The following is a 27293-nucleotide window of genomic DNA, read 5'->3' on the forward strand; positions in this document are numbered from 1 at the left end:
GTTTCCTCATCTGCTTTACCTGCGTGAACCTCTCTCCAAAGCCTTACCAGCTGATGACTTAACATCTTCCTGTTCCTCCCCCTGGAACATGAGTTCCCTGAGGACAGAGGCTGGAACGACGTCCGGTACCTTGCCCATCCTCCATGAGCACCTGCCCAACATCAGAACAACCAGACAGCCTGGTGTTTTTCACTCAGAAACAGGGTCTCGAATGTGTGACGCTGCGGTGGGGCCCCCAGGGCCCCCAAGGGGCTGACTCACTGAGTCTGAGTCAGCGTCAGTGAGTTATGCTGAAGAACAGATCGCCCAGAGCCGCCAAAATGTAGTGTTGGAGCAGACGGGGCTCCTTCCAAGTTGTCCCGGTGGACAGTCCCTGCTGTCCTTGCCCCTCCTGGGTTTCTTCTGGAAACGCTCTGCTGTCCGTCTGAGTGGCTCAGCTGAGCTCACAGGTGTTGCCCCAGCCCCCTGGGGAGCGGTCCCGGGGTGGCGGACATCCAGGGACTGCAGTGCCTGACCTCCTGCCACCTGGAAGAGCCACCACGTGGGCAGACACTGGACGGAGTGCAGAGGGATGGGCCGGACCGTGTCCTGGGTGCCTGAATTCAGCCACCATCCGTCTTGCTGGATGGCGCACGGTCAGCACGTTAGCTTTTCCATCGGAACACGCCTGAAAGCTTCCCACCCACCAGCAGCGGCCGCCCGGGCCAGCTGTTGAAGCCCAGGGCCCCAGCTGGGGCCCTGCGGGGTCGAAGCGCTCCAGCGGCCTTGGGCACAGAGCCCGCCTCCCACAGCCCCGCTGGGACCCCCAGGAGGCAGGCGGGGGGGATCTCTGCCCCCAGGTGCCGCTCCCATGGCGTGATCCTCCACCTAAAGATGCTGGCGTTTGAACTACTGGGCTCCAGCCAGTGAATTCTTCACAATAACACATCAGTACTTCCTGCGTTGAAAGGACTCTGGGCTGGGACTCAGGAAGGCACAGGGTGCAGCTGGAGGCAGGGTACCCCCTCTCTCTGGACTCAGTTCAGTGTCGGAAAAGTGAGGGAGAGGGGCGATTCGTGCGCTCCCTCCACTCCGGTGATTATTTGCTCGTGTGGGAGATCCCTGGTTTTCCACTGTCATTTTAAAAAACCAGGGTATTTCATTCAAAATGGGGAAATCTATAGGTCGTATGTGTGAGATGTAAAGCATAATTATAAAATAAACACTCATGAGATCACGACCCCAGTCCGGAAGGGAACACGCCTCCCCGCAAGCCCTCTGCAGGCCCCTCCCCAAAGGCAGCCACTGTCCTGATTCCGACAGCAAGCACCTCCTCACTTTCTTTGCACTTGCATCACCTTATACACCTAAGCAACGTTTGATTTGGCTTAGTTTTGAATTTTGTGTGATACACTGTAAAAGGTAAAGGATTTATATGATCTGAAGAGAAGCCAGAGTATACACAAGGTGTTGGAGAAAAGAAAGAGCCTTTCTTTCTTTTAAAATTCATGTACACTACTATTATTACCCAGGACTATGACATCTAGGGCCTGGACAGAATGTAGAATAGGATCTATGGCTGTGAGCATGCTTATTTCTCATCCATTATTTTATTGTGATGGTCACTCCACTATGATAGTCCTCAAGGTGGCTTTTGCTTTTCTTTTCTTTCTTCCTTTTTTTATATAATCCTCACCATCTTCAAAAATTCTTTTCAAATCCAAATTTGCTTAGATTTTTAAAATTATGAATCAACGTTGAATTTTATCCAGCTGCTTTTCCCGCATCCATTTCCCCGCTCACAGTCACTCAGTCACTAACGTAACACTGACTCGTGACTTCCCTTCCTCTCACTGCTGTTGTCTCTTTTGTTCTGATGAACATCTCAGCTTGTGGGGTCTTTGTTCCCGGCCGGGGACTGCACCCAGGCCTACGGCCGTGAAGGCGCCAAGTCCTAACCACTGGACCGTCAGGGAATCTCTCTCGCTGTTCTCATCAGGTTTTGCTACTCTCATGAAAAGAGTAGTGATTGTTAGCCTTTCCCCTATTATCTGAAAGAGCTCGTATAAGGTTTTATCTTTTGTTCCTTTCACATTAGGTGGAAATTGCCAGTGAAGCCATCTGTGCTCAGGGTTTTATTTGGGGGAAGACTTTTTTCATTCATGTTCTAAAAAATTCTTTTTTTCTGAGTCAGTTTTCTCACTGCAGTGAGAACACTACCCTCTGGGTGTGGCGAATGAATGAAAAGAGAGTAGCCCCCACTCACCACAACGAGAGAAAGCCCAATGCAGCCACAAAGTCACAGCACAGCCACAAATAAACAAACAGATACTGGGATTCAAACACGCGCACATCTGCACGCTCACAGCAGCGCTGGTCACAGTAGCCCAGACGCGGAGACAACCTGAGCGGCCATCAGCAGGTGAGTGGACGGAGACGTGTCACACACACAGTGGGACAGTGCGCGTGCGTGTGCGTGCCGAGTCCCGTCAGGCTCCTCTGTCCACGGGATTCTCCAGGCAAGAAGACTGCAGTGGGAGCCATGCCCTTCTCCAGGGCATCTTCCCAACCCAGGGATCAAACCCGCATCTCTTATGTCTCCTGTGCTGGCAGGTGGGTTCCTTACCACTAGCGCCCCCTGGGAAGGCCTCATGGACTGATACTCAGCCAGAAAATAATAATAATAATGAAATAGTGCCGTTTGCAACAGTGTGGATGAAACTAGAGATGATCATACTGAGTGAAGGAAGTCACAGGGGAAAACAAATATTATATGATGCCACTTATGTGTGGAATCTAAACAAATGACTTATGTACGAAATGGAAACAGACTCACAGAGAACTTGAGAACAGACTTGCGGTGGTCAGGAAGGGGGGCGTGGGGGAGAGACGGGTCGGGAGTCTGCGGTTAGCAGACTCAAACCAGTGTATGTGATGTGCATTACTCAATCACTTTGCTGTGCACCAGAAACTAACACAATACTGTAAATCAACTGCATTTCAAAAAAATAAATTGAAAAACAAAGTCAAACCTGAGAAGAGTTACATTTGCACATTAAAGAAGTTGTAGAATTTGCTAATATATTTTGACAAAATTGTGGGGACTGTGTGTGGAAATGTATCTAAGGGTGTTAGGTCATGGTGGGAGCAATATAACTTTTAAAAAAAACTTTCATTTATGCTATTTTTTAAAATTTATTGGAGTATAGTTGACTTACAAAGCTGTGTTAGTTCAGGTGTACAGAAAAGTGAACCAGTTTTCCATATGTATATAAATCTTTTAAATTTGACATAGTTTTAGACTTACTGAGAATTGCACTAATATTACAAAAAATTGCTGCATACTTAGATTCCCCAAATGTTACTATTTTACCACTTTGCTTCATCTCTTTATCCATGTGTGCACATGCATATGTGCATATATATATAAGTCATTTCTGAACCATTTGAGAGTAATTTGTAAGCATCAACCCTCCACCCCAAAACTTTAGTGTGTATTTCCTACAAACAAAGACCGGCTCTCACATAACTGCAGAGTAACTATCAAACTCAAGGGTGTCACGTGGAAATGTTGCTTGCTATTCCAATTCCTCACTCTCCTAAAAATGCTTTTCTGGGGGAAAAGGCCCGGACCCCGAGCGGCAGTTGTCACCCTCTAGTCTCCTTTGTTTGGCATAGTCCCCCGGCCTCTGGTTTTCATGACCTTGAGGCAGAGGCCAGCAGTTAGTTTGTGGAAACATCCCTCAGTTTGGGTTGGTCGGACGTTCGCTCACAGTTAGATTCAGGTGTGAATCTGGGTGAGCACACGGCAGAAATGAAACTGTGCTTTTCTCAGTCAGGTCTCCTCTTTCGAGGCCCTTGGTTTTGATGTGTCCCGCTGCAGATGTAACTTCCATTTTTGGGTTGATTTGGTGTCTGCCTAGCTTCTCTACTGTAGGCACACTCTTTCCCCTTTGTTATTACTAAGTATCCACAAGCAGATACGTTGAAACTATTTATCTACCCTACAACTGCTATTTTGCAGCAAACTTTCAGCTCCCAGCCCTTTTAAAAATAGGTTTGCTAAATTGGGCTTAATTTCTCAACGTGGATTTGCTTGCACATGAATAAGCAGAATTCCCTGGGCTAGCTGGAGCAATCTGAGTGGGACTCAGTGTCTGGTCCTTTGGTTTAAGCAAAATCCAAACTCAGTGTGGAATGAAGTTGAGATGAGAGCAATTCCTTTAGGAGCCAGGCGTGTTGGATGGACTTACCACGTGCAGACATTGGTGAGACAAGCGCCCGACTCGGGGAAGCGGGGCAGGTAGGGGCTGTTCTCTGCGGGTCAGCGAGGCAGGGGCTTCCTGACTCCAGGGGACAGTTTGGACCTTGCAGAGCAGAGGACCCCCGCCAGCTCTTCCCCACCGAGTGCAGAATGAGCTGCAGTTCCCTCCGCCGGCAGAAGAGCCAGGTGGTCGTTAGAGAGACGTGACCCACAGGAACCTCGGGCGGCAGTGAACGACACGTGGTCCCCAGGGCTGAAGTTGATGGGAAACCCACTGAGGGCCACCTCGATCCATTTAACTGAAGCAGCAAACTGGGTCCTTAGTGAGCACAGCCAGCCCTGAGTCACTGCGCAGAAGTTACGGCCCTCGCTCACTGGTCAGACCTGAATCAGCTCGCAGACCCAGAGTCCTAATTAAGGAAAAGTTGGGCATTCCCAGGGAAGGATCCTGTGCTAGCCCCAGGGTGTTAAAAGCACAGCAGCAACCTTCCTCTCAGCCTTTCTGGAAAGACCTGCAAGCACGTCCCCACACTGAGCCCCGGGGAGAGGAAGACAGTCAGACCTTCAGGGAATCACTGGACGCTGACCCTAGCCAACACTAACCCTCACCAGAGAGGCCCCGCAGGAAACCAACCCTGCAGGCATCTTGACCTTGGGCTTCCAGGCTCCAGCACTGTGAGAAAACACATTTCTGTTGTTTAAGACCCCGTCTGTGGGTGGTAGCCCCAGAAGACTAACCTGAGTTTGCCCTCAAGCTCACCTAACGCCCAGGTAAGCTGCAGGAGCGGGCGGCTTCCCCTGGAGGCGCCCTCTCCCCGCCCTCCACTTGCATCTCTGGTCTTATGGTGGTGGTGGTGGTTTAGTCGATAAATCGTGTCCGAGTCTGGGGACCCCATGGACTGTATCCCACCAGGCTCTTCTGTCCATGGGATTTTCCAGGCAAGAATACTGGAGTGGGTTGCCATTCCCTTCTCCAGGGGATAGTCCCCCCCCCAGGGATCGAACCCAGGTCTCCTGCATTGCAGACAGATTCTTTACCAACTGAGCTATGAGAGAAGCCCCTGGTTTTATGGGGAGTTCCCTAAAACAGTCTGCTGACCAATGAAAATAGAGTCTGCTGTAATCACGCTGAGCTGGCACCGGCCGGAAAAGGACTGATGGTGTCACAGCTGGGCTCGACTGGCCCCAGCGATGGCAGGGACGGGAGGTCTACCCAGTGGGCCACTTTAGAGCAGTAGATTTGGTTATGTCCCCTGCTTTTCCTTGGGGGCGGGGGAAGAGTTGACTGAGATATTTGTCTACACTGATGGACAGGGACTGAAGGAATGGGTTTGGGGGTTCAGAGTTAAGGAGGCCTGGGGAAGAAGTACGGGAACGGATGGACTTCAGGCTCCCACACGCATCTCACTGGATGTTCTGCTGTGCGGGACGTGCTGGACAGTCAGGTGGAGAAGATGGCCCTTTCTGCCCGTGTCGGTCAGCTGCCTTGTCCAGCCAGTCCACTCTTTGCACAAAAAGCCCATGAGAGACGTGCCAGTGGAGGCACAGATGCAGACGTCTGTGGGTGACCACCCTGGGCCTCTCCCCAAGGCCAGTCTGGCTACAGCTGCCACCCAGCGCACAGTCTATGGGCGGTGAGACCAACATGGAGTGGTGGGGGCTGTGGGGTCCCACGCTGGGGCTCCAGCCTGCTGCACCCCATGGGACCTCACTGCGTGTGTGTGTGTGTGAGTCACTCAGTCGTGTCCGACTCTCTGTGACCCCACAGACTGCAGCCCACCAGGCTCCTCTGTCCATGGGATTCTCCAGGAGAGAATACTGGAGTGGGCTGCCACTTCCTTCTCCAGGGACCTCCCCGAGGGGACGCTTATCCCGGCCTGGCTTTCCCTCCTGTCGGGAGCCTTCCTGAGTGCCCTCTTCAGTTCACACTAACCACCCCCTGACGATCGCCGCTCACCAAGGAACCAAGGGGCCCGACACCCATGCGGCCCCGGCCTCCCTGGTGTCTGTCATTCAGACGGGCGACCTGAGGGCCCAAGCTTCTGTCTCTCAGACGTGTTCTCAGCCGGCAGCCGATAAACCGCACAGGCGGTCCTGTGCCCAGAAAGCACGGCCAGGACACGGAGGGCCAGGCCCCGTCTCCGGCACACTTTAGAGCCCGCATTCGCCATCTGAGCTCAGGACGCTAGCATCGGCCAGTTGTATGTCCTGGCATCCGGGGAAGGAACGCGTCCCACCGGGGAGCTTTCCCCTGTACACAGGTTTCGGTAAACACGATTCACCCTTCCTGCCACGTTTGTTAACTGTGCTTTCTCCAGCAACTCCAAGAAGTGGGGGTGAGGCCGCTCCCCGCTCCGGGCCCCGGAGGATGGAGCGGCGGAGGGTCCTGGCGCCAGGGGGCCCCGGAGGCGCGACCTAACCACTGATTTGGGTATCCGAGCCCGGAGCCAGGGCTCATTTGCTCTCCACGAGGCTCCAAAAGCCACTTCTCCTTCCTCCGAGCAGGGACAGGCAGCATTTGGAGACGGGCTGCCGAGAATGAAGGTTAAACACACATGTGCGACCATCCCCTGAGGCTGCTCTCCGACTGAAGTGCGGGTGAGCGATCCCCGCCGACCGTCCCCAAGAACCCGCGCGCCCGGCTGCGGCATGCGGGCCGCACGGAGCCCTCCCCGCCGCAGCCGCGTTACTTTCGGCCACGAGGTCTCCCGATTTTAACAGATCGCAGACCTGCCCCTGAAAGGACTCGGAGGGGCAGAAAAGGAGGCGAGGAGGTGGGGCGGGGGTGTGGCGGGGCCGCGCGCCGGGGCGGGGAGGGCGGGGAGCGCCGGGGTTTGGGGCGCCCGCCCGCGGTGACGCGCGCCCCCCGCCCGCCGCAGCGCCACTGCAATGGCTGAGCCGGGCCGTCGGACGCCGCCGCCCGGAGCCCCGGAGCCGCCCGCCTGCGGGGAGCCTCGGTGAGCAGCCCCGGCCGCCCCCGGCCCCGCGCGCCGCCGCGACCCTGCCGGGCCTCCGCGCTGCGCCCGCGCCTGGCACCGTGAGTCCCCTGCGCCTTGCGCGGCAGGGTGGCTGCAGGGTGGCGGGCCGGCAGCGCACGCTCGTCCCCGCCCGCGGCCCGGAGGTGGACCAGGGCTGGGATGGGAGTGGTCTGCAGGTGGCCGTAAGGTGGCCCAGGGTTGGTTGGGGTGGCCTTGGGGTGATCCGGAGGGGCTCCGGGGGTGGCCCGAAGTTGGCAGGGTGGCGGGGTGACATCCCGCGGGCCGGGGTCCTGCGCCCCCGAGGCGCCCTCGCGGGGAGCAGGGGTCCCTTCTGCCTCTCCATGCGCCCCGCGGGCCCTCGGCCACCGCTCTGAGTCCTGCTTGTTTCCTGGGGCCCGGCGGGGCCCGGCGGCAGGTGCACAGGCCCCACTGCGCCGCGGCCTCTTGGGCCTGGGTGGGAGCGCAGGTGGTCCCTGGGGGCCTCGACTCCAGCGTTCATGCGTCGCCCACCTCGGGAAGGCGCGGCCCTGGCAAAAAAAAATTTTTTTTTTTTTTTCTGTCCAGTTGTTAACCTCTTGCGTTCCCGTTTCCGGGGGTGGCGACGCAGCTGTCGGATGCTCACAGAATCGGAAGCTGCGGAATGAAGGGTTTGATTGGTTGTCAGGAGCCAGAGAGGAGGCGCCGGCCTCCAGTTTTCCTAGAAAAACCTGCCCCTCCCTTTGACCTTGCGTCTTGGGGGAAGCGGATCCGCTTCTCAGCAGCTCCTTCCTGCTGCGCATCTTAGGTTCTGATTCATTTTCCTCTTCCTGCGCTGCCCGGGCGCGCGGGAGCCTCTACCGCTTGTTGTCTGCAGGTATCAGGGGCCTGGGTGACGCCGCAGGTCCTGGCTCTGAGGTGCAGGACAGCGGTAATGGGAAGTGCCCCTCGACCACCAGCTGTCAGGGGCTGGGAGGACCACCGCCCACCTGCTGGGGGGACCACCGCCCACCTGGGTGGAGGACCACTGCCCACCTGGGGAGGGGGAGGGAAAGGTGCCTGGCAGGGTGTCTGCTGGGCTCAGAGTGGAGTAAACACGGGGGTTGGGACCCTCCTAGCCCTTTGCGCATCTCTGAAAGCTGATTTGTGTCCCTGAATTAAGACTCGATTTGGCAACTATTAATACCTACAGTATTTCCCCCACAGTTATGGCAGATAGACCTTCTTGTATTAAGGAGCAACATTTCTCCTTTGTATTAACGAGTGTTTCCTGGGTAGCTCAAACGGTGGAGAATCTGCCTACAATGTGGGAGACCTGGATTCCATCTCTAGGAGGGGAAAGACCCCCTGGAGTAAGGGCATGGCAACCCACTCCAGTATTCTTGCCCGGAGAATCCCATGGACAGAGGAGCCTGGCGGGCTACATGGTCCATGGGGTCGCAAAGAGTCAGACACGACTGAGTGACTAACACTTTCACTTTCTCTGAGCGTTTCCAGAACACGTCACCAGAAGGTTGGTGCGCCTTCAGGAGGCAGCTGGTGGCATCACCATCAGCAAGCCTCCGGGTCCGGGATTTCAAAACCCTAAGTTTGCGTTCATGATACTTGCAGGGTCTGGGCAACTGTGCACGTGGCTCAACCGTAAAAACTGTCGCAAGAGAGAAAAAAGTGAGAAAGAGGGACATCGTGCTAAAGAGGCCACTCACTGCGTAGCCCTGCTGCGCGCTGGGCGCCGCCCCGGCTTCTCTTCCTGTGTTCAGGTGTCACCCTGAGAGGAGGGCACTGCAGGACTCAGGAGAGGCCCGAGGGTGGGGGTCCAGCCAGGGAGCCAGGCTCAGGGCACGTCCTCAGGAGCTGGAACGTGCAGAAGGACTGTCTCACAGTGAACCTTCCAGAAGTGAGGGGCCTGAGCCTGGGGCACAGGAGGCCCTTGTCCGAGTCACAGACGAGCAGCGTGCCTCGCGTCTCTCAGGCACAGTCCAGAGATGGGACCTCCGCCTGGGCCTCCACCCTCCCCCAGCCTGCGCCCTCCCCTCCGCGCTGCCAGGCGCAGGGCTCTGAAGACCGCCTCTCCCAGCAGAGCTGCCTGGCCTGCACGCTCCCCCTGCCCCCTGGCAGGGCCCTGGGCCTGGACCCTTCCTATCAGGGTTCGGTCGGCTGTGACCTGGACTTAGTGCCAGTACCATGCTGTGCCAGGCAGTCCAGGGCAAAGGTGTGAGGGCTTGTCCTTAAGGCCCAGCCAGCATTTCCTGTTGAGGGTGACCTGCCTGTGGCTGACCTCAGTGACGGGGTCAAGCCTCCCGGCCCACTGGCCCCTGGAATAGGCGTCTTCAGGCCGTCACACGGGTGTGCGTTGTGCAAGCTGACCTGGACCCCCGCTCCCTCCGTGGCGCTGGGCGGTCAGGCCGGCCAGGTCCCCTACAGCAGCATCCAGCAAAGACCCTGCAGGCCAGGGCCTCCCTTACTGGCCTCCTCCAGGACACAGATGAGCACTGGGTCCCCTCAGCTCCTGCAGGATCTTGGGGGCCCTCTGCAAGTCTCCCCATGTGTGATGGGCCACTCCCACGTCTTCACAGGTATACCAGGTGAGCGCTTGGACCCCCTTGGCTCCCCCACTCCCTGATTAGAAAGGAAATTCTGAAATCAGACATAAGGATGATGAAGATAATCAGTCCTGCTCCCGGCTGACACCTGCACAGGAGCTCCTGCGCGCTCACGGTCCTGCTTGAACTGAATTACGTCCCCCCAAGTTCATGTTTGAAGCCGTGCCCCCTAAGGCGATGGTCTGTGGGGATGGCGGTCTTTGGGGGTGATTAGGGGTGGGGGAGGTCGGGGAACTTTCTCCTGCCTCTGCCTCGCAGGGCTTCGGAGACGCAGCTGAGCGGAGTTCACCCTTTCTCTGAGGAGGCTCCCTTGGTGTACATGTTCCAGATATATTTTTTTGAAGCTTTACATGTAACTAATGTTGGACTTACGGAAAAGTGGCAAAAAAAGCAGCAAGTTCTTCAGGTTCCCTGACGCCAACATCTTCATGTAGTTCGTGCTCAGAACCGGGACAGCCACTGGCACTCCTGTGCGGTTCACCAGGAGACAGGCCTCCTCACGCGGCCCCAGCTCCCCACTGACCCCCCTTTTCTGTCCCGGGGTCTACACAGGACCCCCCCCAACCCCATTCTGTTGCCGGGGTCTCCTGCAGTCTGTGGCCCTCCGGAGCCTTGCCTTGTCTCTTATGAAGGTTGATGCTTCTATGAACTGTGTGCCGACTGGTTGTTTGTAAAGTGAAAGTGCCTCAGTCATCTCTGACTCTGTGACCTCATGGACTGCAGCCCGCCAGGCTCCTCTGTCCATGGGATTCTCCAGGCATGAGTACTGGAGTGGGTTGCCATTCACTTCTCCAGGGGATCTTTCCGACCCAGGGATCCAACTGGGTTCTCCTGCATGGTAGGCAGACTCTTCGCCGTCTGAGCCACCATGCTCCTTGATGTGAGTTTCCCTGCTCCTTCTTGGGATGGGAGTGTGATGTGCATTTCTAGCCAGACACCTCCCACCGCACCCCTGCCCCCCGCCCCCCGGTGCCCACGCGCCTGGCTTCACGAATGTGTCTGGAGGTCACCGTGTCCTCTCAGCTCGCTGACAGTGGTGTTGAGCTGCCCTGCCGGTTTCCTTTCTTGGTCGGTGCACACTTGGGGAGATGCTCTGAGATGCACAAACCCTGGTCCCTGGTCCCTGGGTCCTGACTCACCAGCGCAGCACCGCACATGCTGCATCTGAGCCACGGCCGCGCTCTTTGCTGCCGGGCCCCCGGCCCTGCTTCCCTTTCTCCTCGCCGGTGGGATTCTCCTCGGGGGAAGCCTTGTCCTCGCCGCGTCTGTTTCCCTGATTGTCTGTCCGCATCTGTGGGCACACAGAGACGGCTTTGCTCTGTGGGTTAGGATCCAGACGGTCCAGCCTCATGGGCAGCTTCAGGCTGCTGCTGGGCTCCCAACAGCCCCGTCTTTTTCTTTTTCCTTTTTTTAAAGTTACTTTTTTTTTCCCCTCTCATTTCTCTCTCGCTTCCTGGAACGACAAGATGTTCTCGGCTTGGCTAGTTCCAAAGTCCTTGGTTCATGGTTTCTTTCATTGAGGTCTTGTGTGGGGGGGGTTTTAACTTTTCAAAAAACGTTTTCCAATGTTTCTTTGTTTCTGTGTTGGTTTTACGTGACACTGGTCACATTCGACTCCGCCCTCTCTGCCTGGAGGCCCTGGGGATTTTACCTTTGGCTTTGAAGTCTAGCAGTTTTACTGGAAACGTTTCACAGCTGGCTGGTCCGGGTTTATCCTTCTAGGCACACACTACCGGCTTTGCGACGCGTAGGTTTCGGGTCTTTTTCTGCGCGTGGCAGGTTTCCCTGGATTTTAGCTCTCGGTATTAGCTCCGTGCCGTTGCTTTCCCCTCTTCTTTTTCCGTGTTTTGTTTTGTCTGTGCCACGCAGCTTGTGGGGTCTTGGTTCCCTGACCAGGGATTGAATCCGCGCGTCAGCAGTGAAAGCACAGAGTCCTAACCCCTGGACGCGCAGGAAATTCCCAGTTTTCTTAAGTGGACCTTCGATGAGCAGAAGTGTTACATTTGATAAAGTGTGACTGACCAGGTTTTGTGTGTGTGTATGTTGTTACCTGTGTGTGTGGTTATTTCTTTTTGTGTCTTTTCTGAGACTTGCCGGCCCCCGCGTCCACGCATCTTTTCCTGCGTGTTCTCCCTGCACCCTTCTGACCAGAGCCCTGTGGGCCTGCACCGCCTCCTCCAGCTCTGGTCTGCGGGGCTCCAGACCCCTGTGGTCCTGCACCGTCTCCTCCAGCTCTGGTCTGCAGGGCTCACCTGGCCCGAGTGCTGCAGAGGCTGGAATCACCACTCTCCCTGGGTGCGCCTGGTCTTTTCAGCGAAATGTCTAAAACCCCAGGCACTTGGGTGCAGGGGAGCTCGTGACTTCTGCATTGGTCTCGACTTCCCGGATTGCCAGAGGACAAGACCGGAAATGATTTTAACATAAAATATATCATGATTTTATACTGAAATTTTTAATTCAAATTTAAAACTGCAGATAATTATTTCTTTATTTTTCCATCTCCTTTCTCTTCGACTGAGATTCTTGGCTCCTAATGACTTGTGTAAGGTTACTTCTTCACTTTGTTCTACTTGTTTCAAAGTAATATCAATGTGTTAAAGCACTGTGGCTGGTTTAAAAAGGCTTGGTTTCTTTGCTTTTCTTTTTGTCTTTAATTCACCGAGTTCATCTGTTTCACTTTGCTTTCACTTTTTAGGACTGGCTTTGCTTTCCCTTCATGCTCATTTAGTTTTCTTTTAGTTGTGTGCTTTTTAACACACCTTTGCCTTTTTAACCACCTTCTCTCTCCTCTGCTGGTAATTTCTTTTTGGCTGCCCTGAGCGTTTGTCACCGCACGCAGGCTTTCTCTAGTTACGGCAGATGGGCTGTTCATTGCGGTCGCTTCTCTTGTGGAGCACAGGCTCTCGGGCTTCAGCTCACCGACTGAGATACGCAGGCTTAACTGACCCGGAGCACGTGGCATCCTCCCAGACCAGGGGCCAAACCCGTGCCCCCAACACTGGCAGGCCGATTCTCAACCACCAGACCACCGGGGGAGTCCTTTAGAGTCGTCTTCAGCTAATGTTTCCAGTCGGCCATCATACAGGCCGTGCGTGTGTATTTCTGCCTCCCCGTCCTGTTTCGGGGGAGAAGGGACCCACTGTGCCCGGCTGTGCTATCGCCGTGCCCAGTCTGTGCAGATCTCAGCTCACTGGGTGTGGGGGTTGCCTGATCCTGTTCTCCGCTGTGCAGCACTCCCCCAGGGGCTGGATCTTAGCCTCGACACTGAGCTCTCAGTCCCCGAACATCTGCGTGTTTCCCGTCTTTTGCTGCTAGAAACAGTTCTTCTGTGAATATGCCTGAGCGCACATGGCTTTCATACATTTTTGAGGATATCTTAACTAGATTCTTAGAAGTGGGATTTCTAGGCCAAAAGTAAAATGACTGTGTAAAATGACTTTTGCTACATGTTGCCAAAACCCCCTCCCCAGGAGTCCGCCTGTTGTGTGGCATTCTACCAGCCTGGTTCTCACAGCCTCAAAACAGACAGTGTTGTCAAACTTCTGGGGGCTTGCCAGGTAGGGGAGAAATGGTGATGTCAGTGTATTTTATTTGCATTTCTCTTACTGTGAGTGAAGTTGAGCATCTTTTCATGCATTTAAAGACTATTTGCATTTCATTTTATGTGAGCAGTTTATTCAAAGCTCTTGCCTATTTTTTCCTTTTTTTTCCTCTGGGCCTGTTTGGATTTTTCTTCTCAATTTTCTGAAGTTCCTTATATATTAGCTTTTGACCTATGATATAAGGTGCATGTACAGGCTTCCCAGCTGGCTCAGTGGTAAAAGAATCTGCCTGCCAATGCAGGGAATTCGGGAGATGCAGGTTCCATCCCTGGGTGGGAAGATCTCCTGGAGGATGACATGGCACCCCACTCCAGTGTTCTTGCCTGGAGAATCCCATGGACAGAGGAGCCTGGCGGGCTGCAGTCCACAGGGTCACAGAGAGTCGGACACGACTGGGCGACTGGGCACCCAGGTACGTGGATCTTCTCTATGCTGCCATTTATCACTGAGCTGTGCTTATGCCAGGGCTTTCCTTTGTTGTCATTGTTTTTCTCGTGTGAACTGCAAATGTGTTTATCCTCTGGTCCAGGCTGGCTGTCCCACCAAGCCTCCACCCTGGGGGGCCGCTCCGTCTCGAGGTTCACACTTGCGGGTGGTTTCCGAGTCCCCAGTCCTAAGTCTCTGTCCCACCCTCACTGGCTCCTGTGCTGTTTCTTAGCGGGGAGTGGTGGTGGTTTGGAGATAAGGGCAGCAGATTGAAGCTGCGTCTGGGCCCCTTATGGGGCCAGACTGTGATGCTGCGAGGCACTGGGCTAGGTGTTGGGGAGCCAGCAGCCTCTGCAGAGCTCTCTCAGCAGGCTCACTCTGGGGGTGCCCACCCTGAGGCATAGCCACCTCATGGGTAGCAGGTGAGGGAACCTGCACTCTCATCCCCTGCCCAAAGCAGACCCCTCACAACCTAGGCAGTGGGAGCAGGCGGCTAGTGGGGGTGCAGCCACTCCAGACACTGCCAGGGGCAGGAATGACCCCCATCCCCGCTCAGCTTTGTCCTCGTTCCTGACCACGTGGCCCCAGGGAGGTAAGAAGGCTGTCCTAAACCAGAACGTGTTCATGCACTTTGTTTGGGCAATGTGAAGAGAAGTTGCTGAGTCCTGTCCAACTCTTCGCGATCCTATGGACTATAGTCTACCAGGCTCCTCTGCCCATAGAATTTTCCAGACAAGAATACTGGAGTGGGTTGCCATTTCCTTCTCCAGGGGATTTTCTGAACCTGGGGATCAAACCCGGGTCTCCCGCACTGGGAGGCAGGTTCTTTACCGCTGAGCCACCAGGGAAGTCTGGCAGCAGCATTAACTTACCAAGGCTGCAGTGAGCCAGAGCCTCGTCCCAGGTCATACTAGGGCCCGGAATACTTACTTCGCCTCAGTTTCTCCCTCTGGCAGCTTTGATGTTTTGTTGTCTGGCATTTCGCTTTCATCTGTCTGCTTTGCAGCAGCCCTGGAGATCATTGTTAGCTTTACAGCTCCTCGGGCAGTCAGCACTTTGCTGCCTTTCTGTTCTCCTGGCCTCTGGAAGCTCCACTGGGACCAGACATCCTGAGGCTAATCCTTTCCTTTCCTTTCTTCAGTGTTGGCATCCACTCTCAATTTCTCTTTTTTTTTTTTTTTTTTTTTGGTCTGAACATTTTTTTCTTTCAAGAATGAGTGTGAAAGGGCTTCCCTGGCAGTCCAGTGTTTAAGACTGTGATTCCAATGCACGAGGCCCGGGCTTGGTCCCTGGTTGGGGAACTGACACCCACGTGCTGTGCAGCACAGCCAAAACAATTCCCCAAAAAAAAGGAAGAATGAGGATGAAGTATATTTTTACTGGGGATAGAATTCTGGTTTGGCAGGTTTTTTTTTTTTTTTTTTAAAGCACATTTACTCCTTTATTCCATTGTTTTATGGCTTCTGCTCTTCTGATGAGAAGTTGGTCAATTGTCTAACTATCCTTCCTTTGAACAGAAGCTTTTTTCCTCTGGCAGATTTTATTATTTTCTCTTTGCTTCTTTTTTCCTCAAGTTTCATCATGATGAGTCTAGATTTTGACATACATTGACTCTTTGGATTGTTGTCTTTCATCAATTTCAGAGACTTCCCAGTCACATCTGCACAGATCTTGCGTCTGAGATTTTCGCCTCCTTTTCCTCCTGAGACACCTTCTCCTCCTGTCTCTGCCCCTCTCGCCTCTCTTGCATCCTGCCTTCCCTGTGCTCATTTCCAGGTCATCTTCCATCACCCATTCACTCCTGTGCCATCAGGTGTTCGTTGGGCTTAAAGTCCAGCTTTATACTTGTTTATTGAGAGTGCTCTCTGTTTTATTCAGGTTTCGGACCTCATGCCTCATTGTTTTATACTCCATGCAGTTGTTTTCAAGGTTCTAACTTATTTCTTTAAAAAAAGCGAAAAATAGAACTGTGGACTTCCCTGACAGTCCAGTGGTTAGGACTCAGTGCTCTCACTGCCATGGGCTGAGTTCAGTCCCTGGTCAGGGAACCGAGATCCTGCATGATGGGGCCAAAAAAAAAAAAATAATAAGAACGAGACTTTAGTGGGGGGGCGGGGTGTCTGGGGACTCGGCTCTGCTCAGTTGTGCTGTGAACCCAAAGCTGCTCCAAAAATTGAAATCTGTTTAAAACACGGAAAAAGCCGGTACTCTGTAATCAGAATTGTTAATTCTGGGTCTGAAGGTGGTGCGGGTCTCTTGCTCACCTGCCCCTGGCTTCCCTGGTGTCGCAAGCTGCGCATTCGTCACTGTCCCTGAGGCCTCAGGCCAGCAAGCCCTTCTCAGAGGGACTGCTTGCCCACTTGGATGCCCTTGCCCGCTGGTCACACGTCGTGCAAGGCCTCTGCTGTCCAGGGCCCTCAGGGCTGGGCGTCCTGCTGCAGCTGCTGCTTTGTCCACGGCAGACCCTCTGAGCCCCGTGGTCTGGGGTGGGGGGCAATGGGGGTGAGCATGGTTCTCGAGTGGCCCCCCGATGGTTGCCCCCGATGGTTGCCCCCGACGGTTAGCCCTTTGGCCCTCTCTTAGCCCTGGGAAGGTATCCAGGGAGACCCCACCCCCCGGGCCTGGAGCAGGTCCATTCTCCTTCTCCTCCCAGAAGCTGTTGGCTGTAGGTGAAAGCTGCCTTAGTCTTTCCATAATGGGTTGTCTCTCTGTCCAGACGGGCCCTGGAATTTGGCCTCTCAGGATCTTTGTTGACTCTAGATGGGAAGTGAGTAAATTCTCACCTAACCAGCCCACCATTACCTGGAAAAGGTTCGGACACCGTATTTTGCCCCTGTGGAGTGTTGCAGAGTTTGGAGATGATGGTTTCTGTCCAGGCTGGAGCCATGAACAGAAAGCTGGCTGTGGAGTGGGGCTCAAGCTTGAGGTCACGTTGTCACGGCTTCAAGGCCACACTTGAAACGATGTTGGGTGGACCAGGAGCCCGCACCCTTGGAAGGGGGTGTGGTGTGTGCGCCCTGAAACAGCTGCTCACCCCAGCGCCAGTGCTGCGTCAGCCATGGCTTGGAGAAACCAGCAGGGCTTCTGGGGAGAGTCCAGCTAATGTGAGGAGCGTGCCCGGGAGGGGCTGTCCCCAAGAGCTTCAGAAAGGGGGGTGGCTGTGTGAGAGCCATCAGGGAGCTTTCCCACGTGGACAAGCTCAGCGAGCAGCTTCTGGGTTAATGTTCCTGTTGCCTCCCATCCCACAGGCGCAGACCAACCAGGAGGCCCGGCCAGAGCTTAGGGCACTGGCAGACACAGGGTGGGAGAGCAGTTGGGCTGACTGGGCGGGCAGGCGGGGTGTGGACGAGTCCAGACAAAGCCACTGCGGGGCCAACGTGCAAAGCCAGATGTGAGTCAGGGACCTGCAGCGCTGACTGCAGCATCTGCTTGGGTGGGGTCAGCTCGCCCCTGGGCGTGGTCGGGGAGTGAGGCTGGGAAGAGGTGGGAGAACTCAGCACCACGGACAGCACCCTCTCCCTGGCTCCAAACCAGGCCCTCCAGAGCCCTGCACCCCCACCTTCGCTGAGGACGCAGGCAAGCCCTCCGCCTGGGTTGCAGGGCGTCGGCTGCTTTGGGCCACCTTGAGGCAGACTCCTTGGGACTGCGGCCGTCTACTTTGCCTGTTCTTCCTCCTGGAGCCAGAGCGGCAGGTGGGAAGAGCAGACTCTTCCCTGGGAGGTAGCCGCACGTTCTTGCTCCACCGGGAGTGCTGTGCCAGTGAGCACGTCCCCAGGACGCTGTGGGGAGGAAACGGCCGCTCGCACGTGTGGGTGACTCGTCTTGAGAAGTGCTGCTTAGAGCAGTTGGCTTGAGAAATGGCTTGAATCAATTAAAATCCAACATCTTTTTTTTTTTTTCCTGGCAACATTTGGGAGGAGATTAAAGCAAAGCTTTGCCAAGAAGCCCGCAGGCCGAGATGAAGTCAGGTTTGGAAGGAGACGGAAGGACGTGCCGGCGCACCTGCTGCCAGCAAGCTGGCGCACCACTGGCGGGTCCCAGCCCTGCGAACCGGCCGCCTGAGTTTTAATTAATGCCTGCTCCGGCTTCACTGTCTCTCTCTCTTTTTTAAAAAAAATTCCATCTGCACTTGGGACCCTGGTCAGCAGGGGGAAACGAGCTGCTTCCTGGTTCTCTGCCCACCAGGTCTGCCCACACTCTCATTCCATGTAGTAAGGGAGAGGAGGGCCTTTTAAAAAAAACCTTGAAGGAACAGAGGGACTGTTTTCTAAAAGCAACAGATAAAGTCAGAAATTAAAGTCTGGGGCTCCCCAGAAGGCTGAGTGGTAAAGAATCTGCCTGCCTATGCAGGAGACACAGGTTCGATCTCTGGTCCGTGAAGATCCCACATGCCATGGGGCAGCTAAGCCCATGCGCCACGACTGTTGAGCTTTGGCTCTGAAGCCCAGGAACTGCGACTACTGAGCCCATGAGCTGAAGCCACTGAAGCCTGAGCTCCCGAGGCCCGTGCTCCACAAGAGCAGCCCGCGCACCCCGGCTGGAGGGAACCCCGCTCACCTCAGCTGGAGGGAAACCCGCTCACCCCGACTGGAGGGAACCCCGCTCACCCCAATTAGAGGGTAACCCCGCTCACCCCGACTGGAGGTAACCCCACTCACCCCGACTGGAGGGAACCCCGCTCACCCCAATTAGAGGGTAACCCCGCTCACCCCGACTGGAGGTAACCCCCAGTCACCCCAACTAGAGAAACACCTGCACAGCAAGGAAGACGCAGCATGGTCTAATTAAATAAATCAATACAATTCTATATATCTATTAAAACAAAAGAAATGAGAGTCTGCTGGTGGGTCTTCACCAGGAGCCACTCCTGACCTGCCCAATTCCTCTGCCACATGTCTCCCGGAGGACCGACCTCATGGCCGACACCCACGGCTGGACTAGAGCCCACTCTCGGATCCCCGGGCTGATCCCTGTTGCTCGCTGGCGCAAGAGCGGATGTTCCAGGTCGAAACCAGCTGACTCCAGGGGTTTTGCTGTGAGGCAGTTCCTGTAGGTGAAGACGCTCCGAATTGGGGGGAGTCCTTCCACACGGCGTGTGTCCCCCCTGGGCCTCGGCCCCTGAGCCGGGACCCCCAGACCGTGTGCAGCCAGGAGTTAGTGGGGGGCACCCAGGAGGGCACCACGGTTTCATGGAGCTTCCGCCCCAGAGGAGACACCGGTTGAACCTGGCAGGTGTGGGGGGGGCGCTGCTGGAGGGGCCACAGGCAGGAGCACCGCCCGGTGACCTGTTCCCACGCCTCCTTCGGGACACGACCGCCACTGGGCTTTGCACGAAACTGGATGCATCTGAACTGTGGTGTGGAGAAGACTTGAGAGTCCCTTGGACTGCAAGGAGATCCAACCAGTCCATTCTGAAGGAGATCAGTCCTGAGTGTTCATTGGAAGGACTGATGCTAAAGCTGAAACTCCAGTACTTTGGCCACCTCATGCAAAGAGTTGACTCATTGGAAAAGACTCTGATGCTGGGAGGGATTGGGGGCAGGAGGAGAAGGGGACGACAGAGGATGAGATGGCTGGATGGTATCACCGACTCGATGGACGTGAGTCTGAGTGAACTCCGGGAGTTGGTGATGGACAGGGAGGCCTGGCATGCTGCGATTCATGGGGTCACAAAGAGTTGGACACGACTGAGCAACTGAACTGAACTGTGGGTCTTCAGCAAAGCTGCCCACAGACGGAAGGTTTTTCCAGACTGAGGTGGGGGTGGGTGAGGAGACAGGTGATGGCAGGATGGACAGAGGCCCTTCCATGCCCAAGGACCTCTCCGCAGGTATGACCAGGTAGTTCAGTGGGATAAACGTGCATCTTAGCATTGAGACGGTTGGTACAGTTTTCTGCAGTGTTCTTTGGCATCTATGGAGAGGGAACAGCAAGGAGATCCAACCAGTCCATCCTAAAGGCAATCAGTCCTGACTATTCATTGGAAGGACTGATGCTGAAGCTGAGACTCCAATATTTTGGCCACCTGATGCAAAGAACGGACTCATTTGAAAAGACCCTGATGTTAGGAAAGATTGAAGGTAGGAGGAGAAGGGGACGACAGAGGATGAGATGGTTGGATGGCATCAGCAACTCAATGGACATGAGTTTGAGTAACTCCGGGAGTTGGTGATGGACAGGGAATCCTGGTGTGCTGCGGTTCATGGGGTCGTGAAGAGTCAGACACGACTGAGCGACTGAACTGCACTGAGGGGTGCCTCACGCGTCAGTCTGTCCTGTATTTTCTTGGCACTAGGTTTCGGTCTATGACCATCTTCTCAGGGTCTGGATGTGGGGTTCATGATTTGGGATGTAGTCTGTGGATCAGGAACCCCTTTCCTGCCAGCGGGGTTTGGGGGTGCCTGGGGAACAGCCGTCCTGAGGCACCCGCATGGCTGCGGGGGTCCCCCTCCCCTGCCCTGTGCGTGCGGAGTCCAGGGGACTTTGCAGCGTTTGCTGGGGTTGCTGTCCCCCCAGCGCTCGTGTGTCCTCCCTGCCCGCTTCCCCGTGTGGCTGGCTGTGGGCCCGGGGGCTGGGCACCCACGGCGGGAACAAGGGCAGCTGTGTCCTGTGTTTTTAACCCCATGACAGGGGCGTCTGTCCAGTCCCAGCCTGGGACAACGTCCACCTCACTGGCCCAGAGTGAATGCGCCTATTCTTCGCCGTGGCTTCAGATGAAATGAGCCAATTAGCGCTCAGCACAGTGGGCTGTGTCCTCGGCAGACAGGCGCAGGGAGGGGGCGCCAGGGACGCCCCAGCAGGAGGACCACGCTCCAGCCGCTCCCAGGCCAGGTAGGGGCTCGGCCAGCTATGTGCTAAACCCCTGCGTGTAAGCCGCACCCACCCTTCCCTGGGTAACTGACCACAGGGCCTCGGGGCTACCTGATGGGAAGTGTGGGCTTCGGACCCTCGTGAGAGCAGCAGGCAGGGGGCGTGGCCTGCCCAGCTGCAGACCAGGGGTGACTCCAGGTGCAGGGCAGCCCCCAGGTGAGGGATCTGCTCGGCAGCTGTGGGTGGAAACGGAAAAGGGGGGCCGAGGAATTAGCTTCTTTCTCTCTTTTTATTATTATTTTTACATATAACCGTGTTTTATTTCCAAATTATAAGATTACGAGAGCAAGTTGGTTTTGTTTTTAATTGGAGGGTAATTGCTTTATGATGTTGCGTTAGTTTCTGTAGAGAGGTCTGAGTCAGCTGCACGTGTACACATGTCTCCTCCCCGCTGAGCCTCCCTCCCTCCCGCCTGCTCCCTCTCTTTTTTTTAATTTGGCTGCGTGGCACGTGGGATCTTCGCTCCCCAACCAGGGATTGAACGTGCGGTCCCTGCATTGGGAGTGGGAGTCTGAACCACTGGACCCAAGGGGCTTGTTTCTGACGCTGTGGCTGACAGGGACTCTGGAACTAGTTGAGGTGCATGGCTGTGTTACCTGCACGGGGGCACAGGTGTGCCGGGGCCCCAGGTGTGTGGTGTGTGAGGCCTCAGGAGGGTGGAGGGCGCGAGGCTGATTCCCTCTGTTTCCCCGAGGGAGTGCCCCAAACACGCCCAGGAGATGAAGCTCGGAGACACGGGACCTACCAGGTGGAGCCATGGAGGTGCTTCCGAGACCCCGCGGCACGCAGTGGGCGCAGGCTGCCCTGTGGATGCGAGTATGGGAAGGGGAACAGGATCGCATGAGAAGCTGTGGGGCGGGATGCGGGCTGCTGGGAGGTCGCAGTTGGTCCTGACGGGAGGCCCACTCGGAAGCAGAGCTCTGGCCTGGATTCTGCCATGACCAGCTGCCCGGCCAGCTCGGGGGCCCCCTCTGTGGCTCTGTATTCACAGGCCGGTGTCCTCGGTCTCGGGGTGCTCTTCCCCCCTGGCTCTTGGGGTGGGAATGGCTCAGGTCCACACTCCTGAGTGACTGCTCTCTCCTGCCTGATCCTGAGGACTTGTTCAGCCGCCAATGAAAAGGCCTTGGCTTCTGTCTTGCACGGGATTCAGCAGCAGTGCCCTGGCTAGAACACAGAACACGCTTCAGTTTTGCTGACCCTCCCTGTGGGCGGGAGGAGAGCCCTTCCTCCCCAAGAGCTTTCTTCTGGAAGCATCTGGTGCCATCAGGCCCAGGGGACACAGAAATCAGTTTCCAGGAGCAGGCCGGGTGGTGACCTGGGTGACGCGTCCATGCGGGCTCACCATGGGCCCGCAGGAGGGGGTGTCCCATCTCCAGCCTGAGCTGAGACGACTGAGTCTCTCTGCTTCTAGGGAGGGAGGTTTACTGAGGATGAAAGTGTGAATGGTCCCTCGTGCTCACCAGGATGGACTCTGAAAACTCCAGCATTCACGTATTTCTAAATAAAGACGGCATTGTACGTGGCAACACGCGGACGATCGAGCCGTCCTGGGAAGGAGGGCCAGAGGCTCTGGCCTCTGTGTCTGTCCCTCCCCAGCCTGGAGGGCAGCCCTGCAGACCATCGGACCTCGGGGATGGCACTGGAGCTGTCAGGCTTCAGAGAGCTGCAAGAGCAGCCTCAGGATGTACGTGGTGGCCGCCAGCAGAGGCAGGTGGGCTCTTGGAGCTGCGGCTCAGAGCAGGGGGCCAGGCTAGGGCCCCCAGGCTCCACCCCTGCCCACCCACCCGCCCCTCCTGCCAGGCTCACCCACAGGGCTCAGCTCCCAGGAGAAATCTGAGCTCACCCCAGAGCCAGAGGGAAGCGGACATTTTCAAAGCTTTGTGTATTGGGGCAGGGCTGCTGCTTGAGATAAATGGAGCTGCTGGCAAGGCAGCCAGTGAGGGAGACTCTCCTTCTTCCACGCCCTTGAACGTGGGATGGAAGCAACTGGAATTCTCCCGGCTCATTTTACAGGGGAGGGTGAAGAGAAAGAAAGGGAAGGAGAGAGCAGTCAGTCTCAGTCGACCTGGGAGCCAGGAGAGGAAATTTCACTTGCCCCCTCTGCCCCTCCCCACACCCTGCTGGGAGCCCAGGACTGCAGCTGATGCTGGTGGGGAGAGGGGCTGCTTTCCCGGGGCAGGGAGCTGCATCTTCATGGGAAAGCAGAGAGCAGGCAAAATGTAGCTGGATGGACTGGGCCTCGCACAACACTCAGACCCTTCCTGAGCATGGACTGAAGGGCCCAGTGGCCCCGTGAGGTGACCCGGACCTTGCGAGTCTTCTCCCTCCTGTGGGGAAACATCTCAGGAGACCCTGAGGAGCCCAGTCCGTGCCTCGCCCTAGTTTGAGGCTTGGAATGATGTGACCCCAGCTCCCGGTCAGGAGGAATGGGAAGATGGGTTCCGGCAGGTGACCCTGAAGTGGGTGGGCAGAAGCGGACACAGGTGGGCTCTGGGAGATCAGGGAGAAAGCAGTGTGATTGTTCTGACAGACCCAGTAGAAGGGTTTGATAAAGGGCAGCACCCCGCTGCAAATTTAAAAACCCGTCCACTTAGCAAATTTTGGAGTACAGATGCCCTGTTTCACCTGATAAAGGGAACCTTCCAAAATCCTGCAGCGAATGTGGTTTGCGATGACAGACCAGGCATTGCTCCTCAAGAAAGAATGTGAGACAAAGATGCTAATGTCGTTACTTCTCCTCGACAGTGTGTGGCAGTTCCCCCCAGCACAAGAACACAGGAGAAGTCGCTTGAAAGTATGAAGATTAGAAAGGAAGAGACAGAACTGCCCTCCCGTGGAAACTAAAGGAATTTCAGTGAGTTGCTGGCACAAGGTGGATATAAAGAAATCCACAGTGTTCCTATCCACACCTCCTCACTGGTGATGCATTGCAGGGATGGTAACACACGCAAATGCCTCTCGTGAGGGCAGCAGACATTTCCAACGCTTGGCATGAAGAGTAAGTGTGTCAAAAGTTGTGCAAAACCTTTCAGAGAAAAGGACACCACAAAGACATTTTTAAAAGTTTTAAGTAAGTGGAGAACTGTACTATGTCCATGTAAAACAAGAGTCAGTGTCAAAGAGGTGTGAATTCTCTCTCGGTTAATCCATAAGTTCAATGTAATTTCAACCAAAGTCCAACCAGGTTTTCGTTGCTCTGGACAAATTAACAAAGAGAAATTAATGGCCAAGAGAGGCCAAATTTGAAGAACAACAAGGCAGCGGAGAAGGGCTTCAGGGCAGAGATTAACCAAGAGGTCAGCACAAGGGAACAGGCCGCCGAGAGTCTGCGGACACGAGAGGCCAGAGTGGACCAGGCTGACCCGTCAGAGCAGCAGTGGACGGCATGCCCAGTGGGCTTCCCCGTGAGAAGCAAGTTGGTGAGATGTTCAGAAGGAAGCCTGGGAGGACGTCTTCATGCATTAGGAAAGCATTTCTTCAGCAAGAAGCAAGAACATTGTGGGAAAAAAGAGATGCATTGGTTACATTGTGCCATCAACAAAGGATACTGACCAGAGTGTGTAATGGGCTCCCTCCAAGCAATGAAGGGTGACCGACGCGGGGGAGACAAAGCGTGGAAGAAGGGTCAGATGACCACGATGCACAGACCTGGCCCACGATCGGCTTGTCAAAGACAAGCTCGTGTGTGTATCGGGGAAACGCAAGGCAGGGCAATGGCAAGCTCTCCTGCCAGCCCCGCAGAGCAGCCGTCGGCTTGGTGAGGCCCCGGGGGATGGTCATCTTACGTGGTCTGGGTGCTGCTCCAAGAGCGGTTCACACCCTCTCAGCCGTGAGTCAGGGGGCCTCTGCTCCCCCGGTCACCCCCTCCCACCCCTGCTAGAAGACGTCTGAGCAGGTGGGCCTCAGACGTGCACGAGGGTGTCCACAAGTAGCACTTTCTGGAAGAACAGACTTTATTCTGCATTGAGGGGTGGGGTGGGGATGAGTATGTGATGTGCTTTATTCCTACATGGCAGGTTCAGTGAAAACAAATGAAGACCCACAAGCCCCAGTGTGTATAAGCCTGGAGGAAGTAACACTGATTGAAAGAAAGAAAATTGCAAAAGGATGCGAGCCATGTGATACCATTTCTGTTTTTCAAAACACGTGCCACAGTGATGGTGACGACGGATGCACACTCGTGTCGGGGGAGGGGGCGGGACCTCGGAGCAGGTGGCTGGGGGGGCAGCGCTGCAGCAGACAGAGTGGGCTCGGGGGGCGGGTCACTGGCAGACGAGCTGGCTCTGAACGTGCCGGGCAGTGGGACAGAGGTGCTGGCAGGAGCAGGGGCATCCGGAGCTCAGACGGGCACAGCAGGGCCCGGATTGGGAAGAATCTGAAGCAGCCCAGCGCTCCCGCGGAGCACTGGAAGCACGCGTATAGGTGTGTTTGAAAATGAAAGTCAATATTTTCTGAATCCAAAAATAAACGTATATTCACTGTTAAAAGTTACATACAATTCGGGAAGATGCAAGCCAAAAAGTGAGCTCCCCTGAGATCAGATCCCCTGAGATCCCACCCTAGAGAGACATTTCATGCTTTGGTGTGTGCACTTTCAGACTTTTTATTTTTCTGTGACTTCAACACACACAAATATATATATATATATATATATATGCACACATTTCCCCCATGTTTTTATTGTGTTAAAATGCATATAATATTAATTTTACCATCTTAACCACTTCATTTATTTTCTGGCCACACCACGTGGCTTGTAGGATCTTAGTTTCCAGACCAGGGATCAGGCCCCAGCAGTGAAAGCACCACGTCCTAACCGCTGGGCTGCCAGGGAAGTGCGCAGCTCAGTGGTGGTAAACACGCCCGTGTGGCTGTGCAAGTCACCACCCTACCTGCGTGACCCTTTGCATCTCTCAAAACGAAAGCCACTCCCGCTACACAGTGGCTCCTCCCCCGCCTCCTCCCAGCCCCTGGAGCCCCATGGACTTGCTCTCTGAGCCTGACTGCTTTTAGGGACCTCGTATGAGTGAGATTCTGCGATATGTCCTGTTGGGTTTGGACGGTCTCACTTAGCATCATGTGCTCGGTGTTCATCCAGCTGTGGCACACGGTGGAATAACATTCAGTTGTGTGTACACATCACCCTTTGCTAATGCATTCATCCGTCTGGGGGCATTTCCACCTTTTCGCTCTTGTGAATTTTGCTGCTCTGAACACAGAGACACAATATCTCAAGACCCCGCATTCAGTTCATTTGGGTGTATACCTAGAAGTGGAATTGCTGGATCACATGGTAATTCTATTTCTTTGAGGAACCATCATACTGTGTTCCGGCTGCTGAGTCGTTTTACATTTCTGCCATGAGTGCTCAGGGGTTCGTTTCCCCACATCCTTGCCAGCACTCGTTTATTGCTTTATTATTTTTTTTTTTTAGTACTATCCATCCTTATGGATGTGGGGTGATATCTTGGGTTTCGCTGATAGCTCAGTTGGTAAAGAATCTGCCTGCAAAGCAGGATAACCCAGTTCGACTCCTGGGTCAGGAAGATCCGCTGGAGAAAGGATAGGCTACCCACTCCAGTATTTTTGGCCTTCCCTTGTGCCTCAGCTGGTAAATAATCCACCTGCATCGGGAGACCGGGGTTCGATCCCTGGGTTGGGAAGATCCCCTGCAGAAATAAAGGCTACTCAGTCCAGTATTCTGACCTGGAGAATTCCCTGGACTGTGTTAGCCCAAGGGGTCACAAAGAGTCAGACACGACTGAGCGGCTTTCCCTTTCCCTGACAAGCAGTGACGCTGAGCATCCTTTCACAGGCTTATTGGCTGTCTGTCCACCTTTAGAGAAATGCAAGCCCTTTCCCATTCTTTCTTAATTTTTTTATTTTTAATTTTTTCATCTTTTAAATTATTAAAGTATAATAACACATTTACAGGAGACTTCAAAAATACAGAACAAAGTTACATATAGTTCTACTGTGTATTACAATTTTTTAAGTAGATAAACTATGATTTTCAGTCAGAGTTTCAATATCAAACTCTCAAAAATTAATAGAATAAATAGAAAAGTAGAGGGATATAATAGAGCTGACAAGCACTATGAACCAGTTCAACACAATTAAGACTTATACAATTTTCACACAACAGCAGGGTACAAATTCTATTCAAGTTCCCATAGACTATAAACCTTTGTCCATTTTTCAATCTGGCTATTTTTTTGTTGTTGAGTTTTAGGAGTTCTCTATGTAGTCTAGGTACTAATCTTTCATCAGATACATGAATTGCAAATATGTTCTTCCATTCTGGGGTTTCCTTTTTACTCTGTGGATAGTGTCATTTGATACACAAAATTCTAAAAAATGTTCACGAGGGTCCAATTTGTCTACTTTTCCTTCTGTTACCTGATAGCCGAGAAATCACTTTTAGGTCCAACGTTGTGAAGCTTTGTGTCCTGTATTTTCTTCTAAAGGTTGTATTGTTTCAGATCTTACGTTTAGGTCCTTCCTTCGTTTTGAGTTGATCTTTGCATATGGTGTGAGGTGAGGTCCAGCTTCATCCTCTCCCACGGATGCTTGGTTTTCCCGGCACCGCTCGTTG

General features: G+C 54.5%; 1 protein-coding gene across 18 annotated transcripts in view; it reads left to right on the forward strand.

Annotated features, from left to right (window-relative positions):
- Window positions 1-7071: 7071 nt before the first annotated feature.
- The window catches only part of JAKMIP3 (Janus kinase and microtubule interacting protein 3), an 89428-nt gene continuing 69206 nt past the window's right edge, over window positions 7072-27293 (forward strand). For all 18 annotated transcript variants that reach the window (XM_070781123.1, XM_070781121.1, XM_070781122.1 and 15 more), the window contains exon 1: window positions 7072-7200. The gene's annotated coding sequence lies outside the window, so the exon portion shown is untranslated. The remainder of the gene's footprint in view (window positions 7201-27293) is intronic.

Source organism: Bos indicus, chromosome 26 (genome assembly GCF_029378745.1).
Source record: "Bos indicus isolate NIAB-ARS_2022 breed Sahiwal x Tharparkar chromosome 26, NIAB-ARS_B.indTharparkar_mat_pri_1.0, whole genome shotgun sequence".
Taxonomy (NCBI): domain Eukaryota; kingdom Metazoa; phylum Chordata; class Mammalia; order Artiodactyla; family Bovidae; genus Bos; species Bos indicus.